A 5,696-nucleotide genomic window follows, 5' to 3' on the forward strand; every position below is an offset into this window, starting at 1 on the left:
GTGTGATGATGATGTTCATCCTGCGGAAGGGACACCAATCATGCCACCGTGAATTTTGACATTTCCCTCCCTCCTGCTTCATTGTAAGGTTCACTCCAGCACCTTCTACCACAGCGAGTGAGAGGGTGAAGAGAGCAAGGCTTCCCTGGTTTCTGCCTTGGGGGGGAAATAGGGGGGTGACCCTTCCAACCTCACCCATCAGACGCCCTTCTCCAATAAAATGTTTGCCTGAGCAGCCTCGGCCTCCCTGGTCTTTCAGAAGCTCCCTGGGTGCCAGTCTGCAGGTTTCCAGGAGAGGCTGGGTAGGACCCCCATCTGGAGGCGGGTGGGGGGCCATCAAAGCTAGCTCTGGGGTAGAGTCTCTTTACACAGCCTTTGCCCTTGAAGACTTTGGGAACCTGCAGCCAGTCCACTGAGGATCTGACCTATCAATTTATTAGGTAATTATTAAAGGCTTTTTGCAAATGAGCCATGAATTAGCTTCACCCAGTGCTGGTCCATCCGAATCACTTGGCCTAAGCTTTGCTTGACAGAGTCTTTGTTAGAACCAGTAGTTAGCTAGAACCTATTTCGACACTTACCTAAAGAAGCCAAAGAGGTTGGCCACAAACGGTTCAGTTATAACAATTTGATTTGCAACGAAGAATTTTGCAAGTGGGGCCATTAGAAGAACAAGAAAACATAATGTGGTGTTTTGGTTAAAGATCCAGCAGATCAGGAACAGGTGATGAAATATAATGAAATTCTGATGTGTTTAGGACTTACATTACTTTTATTACAAAGTTACAGTAACAGAAACTTGGAAGGCTGAATCCACCTCCCTCTCTTCATCTTCCTGAAAGGGAAGAAAGTCCTTAGGTCTGAGACCCTTCCTCAAATTTCCTTTCTGCCTTGGACACATTTTATTTTTTTATCTGATCTTCATTTAGGTTGAGTCTCTTCCTCCTGTTTCCTCTTGTAGCCCATTTGGTGCACCAGGGAGGTGCATCAGCAAATGGGTAATCTGAGGCACAACTGGAACAGATGCTCACAAGAGAAGACAAAAGGAAAGGAAAAAAAGGGGGTGGGGTTGGCTGGATCAATTGTCCAAGGAAGGGAAAGGAAGGATTGGATCTGTTCCTTGGTTGGAGATGAACAAGAAAGAGGCAAAGAGTAGAGTTGCTGCTTCCCGGGGTCTTCTCCTCCAAGACTCCAGATGGAGCTGGGCAGAATCACCAGCAAGAACCAGGAGATAAGAGGGAAGGAAGGAAGGAGGGAGGGAGGGAGGGAGGGAGGGACAGACAGACAGACAGACAGACAGACAGACACAGAGAAAGCGAGACAGACAGAGACAGAGAGACAGACAGAGAGAGACAGAGAGGGAGATTGAGAGAGTGTCAGGGAGACAGACAGACAGAGATGAAGACAGAGACAGAGAGAGCATGGATGAGTTGAAGTCTCCAAGGCAGGTTGTCAGGACTCTCAAAGGAGCTCATGGGGCCATCTCAAACCCATCATATTTTAGTGCTTAGCAGGAGCATCAAGGGTTTGGAGTGATACACTGTCTGATTTAGTTGATTATGGGAATTCAGTGGACATTATGTAATTTGACTTCATCAAAACATTTGAGAAATATCAATGAAATCCTGGTGAAGAAGAAGAAGAAGAAGAAGAAGAAGAAGAAGAAGAAGAAGAAGAAGAAGAAGAAGAAGAAGAAGAAGGAGGAGGAGGAGGAGGAGGAGGAGGAGGAGGAGGAGGAGGCAACCTGTGGCTGGTCTACACTACCATTACATGGGTAGACCCTGGGGAGAGATCAAACCCAACAAGGGCTTATTAAAGGCTCCAGATCTGATTGAGAGGAAGTGAGGAATTGCAGGGCTCCATTTTAGGCCTTGTGCTGTTTGACATATTTATTTATAATCAAGTTAGTTTAGGAGTTAGAAAACATTGTAATCAGTTTTGGACATGATACGAAATGGGGGGGGGNCTCCCCCCACAAAGAAACACAGCAAAGCTTTTGAGGAGCTTCCCCAGGTCGTTCTCACTGACAAATGTGGTTTGAGTGGCAACACAGTCTGGGTTGCCCACAGCTGGCAACACTCAGATTTGGCATTAATTGCTCTACTCAAATCGGAGAGCAGTAGCCCAGCACAGCCCCCATATTTGTATGGGGCTAAGAGGCCACCGGGTGCCTTCCCTGAGCACAAGGCCTGCAGCTCTTCTGCTCCCCTCCAAAGAGGCCACCTTCTCGGACAACTGGATGGAGCTGCTTCAAGGGAGGCCCCCAAAGACTGAGGAGAATTCGCCCAGCCTGCTTTGGGTCAGTGTCCTTCCCTTCATCAGACGTGGCCTGCAATGCCTGGCTGGGGACATACACGGCCCTCACCATCCCTGAGAACCGGAGCATCCATTTCCTTCGCCACCCTTTTCATTCTCCCAGGGAGATGATGTGTGATGATGATGTTCATCCTGCGGAAGGGACACCAATCATGCCACCGTGAATTTTGACATTTCCCTCCCTCCTGCTTCATTGTAAGGTTCACTCCAGCACCTTCTACCGCAGCGAGTGAGAGGGTGAAGAGAGCAAGGCTTCCCTGGTTTCTGCCTTGGGGGGGAAATAGGGGGGTGACCCTTCCAACCTCTCCCATCAGACGCCCTTCTCCAATAAAATGTTTGCCTGAGCAGCCTCGGCCTCCCTGGTCTTTCAGAAGCTCCCTGGGTGCCAGTCTGCAGGTTTCCAGGAGAGGCTGGGTAGGACCCCCATCTGGAGGCGGGTGGGGGGGCCATCAAAGCTAGCTCTGGGGTAGAGTCTCTTTACACAGCCTTTGCCCTTGAAGACTTTGGGAACCTGCAGCCAGTCCACTGAGGATCTGACCTATTAATTTATTAGGTAATTATTAAATGCTTTTTGCAAAGGAGCCATGAATTAGCTTCACCCAGTGCTGGTCCATCCGAATCACTTGGCCTAAGCTTTGCTTGACAGAGTCTTTGTTAGAACCAGTAGTTAGCTAGAACCTATTTCGACACTTACCTAAAGAAGCCAAAGAGGTTGGCCACAAACGGTTCAGTTATAACAATTTGATTTGCAACGAAGAATTTTGCAAGTGGGGCCATTAGAAGAACAAGAAAACATAATGTGGTGTTTTGGTTAAAGATCCAGCAGATCAGGAACAGGTGATGAAATATAATGAAATTCTGATGTGTTTAGGACTTACATTACTTTTATTACAAAGTTACAGTAACAGAACCTTGGAAGGCTGAATCCACCTCCCTCTCTTCATCTTCCTGAAAGGGAAGAAAGTCCTTAGGTCTGAGACCCTTCCTCAAATTTCCTTTCTGCCTTGGACACATTTTATTTTTTTATCTGATCTTCATTTAGGTTGAGTCTCTTCCTCCTGTTTCCTCTTGTAGCCCATTTGGTGCACCAGGGAGGTGCATCAGCAAATGGGTAATCTGAGGCACAACTGGAACAGATGCTCACAAGAGAAGACAAAAGGAAAGGAAAAAAAGGGGGTGGGGTTGGCTGGATCAATTGTCCAAGGAAGGGAAAGGAAGGATTGGATCTGTTCCCTGGTTGGAGATGAACAAGAAAGAGGCAAAGAGTAGAGTTGCTGCTTCCCGGGGTCTTCTCCTCCAAGACTCCAGATGGAGCTGGGCAGAATCACCAGCAAGAACCAGGAGATAAGAGGGAGGGAGGGAGGGAGGGAGGGAGGGACGGACAGACAGACAGACAGACAGACAGACAGACAGACAGACAGACAGACAGACAGACACAGAGAAAGCGAGACAGACAGAGACAGAGAGACAGAAAGAGAGAGACAGAGAGAGACAGAGAGGGAGATTGAGACAGTGTCAGGGAGACAGACAGACAGAGATGAAGACAGAGACAGAGAGAGCATGGATGAGTTGAAGTCTCCAAGGCAGGTTGTCAGGACTCTCAAAGGAGCTCATGGGGCCATCTCAGACCGATCATATTTTAGTGCTTAGCAGGAGCATCAAGGGTTTGGGGTGACCCCAAACCAACCTGATATTTTTTGATACACTGTCTGATTTAGTTGATTATGGGAATTCAGTGGACATTATGTACCTTGACTTCAGCAAAACATTTGAGAAATATCAATGAAATCCTGGTGAAGAAGAAGAAGAAGAAGAAGAAGAAGAAGAAGAAGAAGAAGAAGAAGAAGAAGAAGAAGAAGAAGAAGAAGAAGAAGAAGAAGAAGAAGAAGAAGAAGAAGAAGAAGAAGAAGAAGAAGGAGGAGGAGGAGGAGGAGGAGCAGGAGGAGCAGGAGGAGCAGGAGGAGCAGGAGGAGGCAACCTGTGGCTGGTCTACACTACCATTACATGGGTAGACCCTGTGGAGAGTTCAAATCCAACAAGGGCTTATTAAAGGATGCAGATCTGATTGAAAGGAAGTGAGGAATTGCAGGGCTCCATTTTAGGCCTTGTGCTGTTTGACATATTTATAATTAGGTTAGGAGTTAGAAAATGTTGTAATCAGTTTTGGACATGATACCAAATGGGGAGATATAAAATACTACAGAGGGCAAAATGAAGATTTCAAAGAATCTTTAAAAGCTGGAATAATGGGCAAAAATCAGGATGATTAATTTCAACAGGGATAAATGCAAAGTCCAACATTTGTGTAGAAACAGGGAATCAAAGGCATTAATGCAGGATGACAGGTAGTATAGAACAGGGGTCCCCAACTCCACCCCGGTTTGTGTACCAGTACCGGGCTGTGACATGCCAGGAACAAAAAGTAAAGCTTCATCCATGAGATACAGGCAGCACACAAAACCATGCCCCCTCCACAGAAAAAACTCTCTCCTCCGAATCGATCCCTGGTGCCCAAAAGGTTGGGGACCTCTAGTATAGAAAATCCATACAGGATCCTGCCGAAGGGGGTTACTATGGATCCCCTGGGCAGGCAGAAGATACAGGCCAGGTCTTTCTTCATCAGATGAGCAGAGAGGCTATCAGAGAGGCGGGCAAGAGTGATAAGGGGGGGGGGCAATTATCCGGGGATCCTGGTTCTCCCTTGCTGACAACTGCATTTGGTGGAAGAAAGAGCAAGAGGAAATGCGATCCTGGACTTAACCGAGAATCCCAGGCCGAGTTCAGCACCTCGGAGCTCCCTCTGGACCTTCTCAGGGCGGTCTCTGCTGCCCTCCCCAGGCTGCCCTCCTTTCCCCAAAGCTTAACAGAGCTGCTGTGTGGGGCGGGGCAGGGCTGGTCCTCGCGAGCCTCCTCATTCCTGTGGGCGCCGTCTGTGCCCCAGCAGGGGCTGAATTCGGAAGGAGCCAGGCGGGAATCCCGGGTTCCGGCGACAGGAAGAGAGGCGGGAGGAGCGGAGCAGTAACGCCGGAACCCAGCTGGCGGTTGCTATGCCCATAAAACAAGGTTTCTGTTGCCCTGGAAAGGTTTCCTCCCCCCGCCGGGGAATCCAGGCCTCCAGGCCGCTGCTGCTCTTCTGCCCGACGGTGAATCCCACTGTGTGGGGCGGGGTTAAAACGCCTGGTCAACCTCCACCCCCGGCTGCCCCACTCCCCCTTGCGCCCCCCCCGGCCCGCCAATTCACCATGCCCTCTTCACCGTATTGGCAGGAAAAAGCACCTCGGGGCGACGGGAAAGAGTCTAATTGTCCCGCAGGCCGGCAGATCGCGAGGCCGGCGGTCGTCTCGGGCAAGGCGGCTCTGGCCTTCGCACCACAAGGCGCG

Source organism: Protobothrops mucrosquamatus, unplaced genomic scaffold (genome assembly GCF_001527695.2).
Source record: "Protobothrops mucrosquamatus isolate PMUCROS unplaced genomic scaffold, P.Mucros_1.0 scaffold5957, whole genome shotgun sequence".
Taxonomy (NCBI): domain Eukaryota; kingdom Metazoa; phylum Chordata; class Lepidosauria; order Squamata; family Viperidae; genus Protobothrops; species Protobothrops mucrosquamatus.